This window comes from Mustela lutreola, chromosome 1, assembly GCF_030435805.1.
Source record: "Mustela lutreola isolate mMusLut2 chromosome 1, mMusLut2.pri, whole genome shotgun sequence".
NCBI classification, from domain to species: Eukaryota; Metazoa; Chordata; class Mammalia; order Carnivora; family Mustelidae; genus Mustela; species Mustela lutreola.
The window spans coordinates 88989871-88991695 of record NC_081290.1 but is presented as its reverse complement, the minus strand read 5'-3'; positions in this window follow the sequence as shown (position 1 = coordinate 88991695).

Below are 1825 nucleotides of genomic sequence, written 5' to 3'. Positions count from 1 at the left end.
TGTGTGTGTGTGTGTGTGTGTGTGTGTATAAAAATATATATATTCATCTCTTCCACCTCTTCCATAATTTGGCTGTTGTAGATAATGCTGCTATAAATATCAGGGTGTATGTAGATGCCATTTCACACCTGTCAGAAAGGCTAAACTTAACAACACAAGAAACAACAGACGTTGGCAAGGATGTGGAGAAAGGGGAATCCTCATGCACTGCTGGTGGGAATGCAAGCTGGAGCAGCCACTCTGGAAAACAGTATGGAGGTCCCTCAAAAAGTTAAAAATAAAACTACCACTTTTTCTTTCTTTGCTGTGATTTCATCTTCATTAGCTAATATCTGATTTTAGTCTCCATTTTTATAAAATGCTATAGAAGTTTATTAATGGAAGGCATCAGAACTACACTTTGCCATAAGTATGAACTGACATGAGTGACCAATCACCAACACATGCAGAGAAGTGACATTGGTCACTAATAATGATGCACACATTTACATGGTGATCTGTGAACTAAAGAGCTAGCAACCAAATTTGTAGTTTATGCCATTACTCAGCTAACACACTATAGGAGCTGCAACTTGAACCGTGTTGAAACACAGGTATTATTAATTAAATTGTGTAACTGAAATCTATGCCTATTGGAATCCTCTAAGGCAAGAATTGTTACTTATTGGTTTGAAAGATTGCAAAAAAATAAATAAATAAAAAAGAAAGAAAGAAAAAGAAACAAAAACTAAAAAAAACAACAAAAACACAAGTGGTAGTTAGAGGATACATTTATAGTCAATAGAGGATTTTTTTTTTTTAAGTGGGAAAAACTACAGCCTGTTTGTATAAAGATAGAATCCTCCTCAAGAGAGGAATAAATGGGTGACTGAGAAGAAGAATATATTTAAAAGGGTAACAACACCTTTCCATAGGCAAAAGGAAATGGAATCAATGCATAAGTGGAGAGTTGATTTTAGACAGAAACACAAAAAGTTTATCCATTTTTAAATGCAAAGTAGAATACATTATTGTTGAAAAACAAGTTCTCTCTTGATTGCTACTATTTTCTCAGTGGAATAAAAAGCCAAGTCTTCAAGTGAGGATAAAGAAGGAATAGGAAACAGCAAATTTGAGGAAAGAAGAAAATGTAAAATAATTTTCTTGGAGAGAGGAAGAGTGATTTCTGAACCCTGTAAGACCAACTCAAGATTAGTGATTGAAAAGCACCCTGTTGGTTTATTGTTTTTCTCCAACCATTTTCATTCTGTCTGAACCTTATATTATGTGATTTAAGAAATAAGCTCATTTTCCTGCCCTAATTTGCAGCCAAACCCTACCCACCCAGTTGATCTATCACTGGAGATTCTGTTTTGAGAAAATCAAATGGACCACTGGGTTGCACCTAAGACAGCTCCTAGGACAGCTCCTAGGAAAGGATTTCTCTGTTATCCTCACTATAAATGTAACAGTCCTAGAAATAAAAAGCACAACTCGAGAAAAGTAAGTTAAAATTATAACTGTAAATACTTCATCAATTTGCCTTTTTCTAATTATTTAACACAGAGAGAATAAAAAATGTTTCTTAGAGAATTTTAAAGCAAGATACCCACAAATGAAATAATAATTTCTTTGTTCTTTCACCTAAATTTCTATGGTTTTCTGACTTCATTTTCCATACTGTGACTTTCACATAGATTAAGAAATTCATAATGACTGAGTAGAGTTTGAGTTAAAGACAAAATGAAGTAAAATAAGTCAAATAAAAGAAAATTCAGAAGTCAGACTAGTCCAGTGCATAGACCACATGGCAAAGGTCAATGAAAAAGTTATTCCTCCCTTTCAT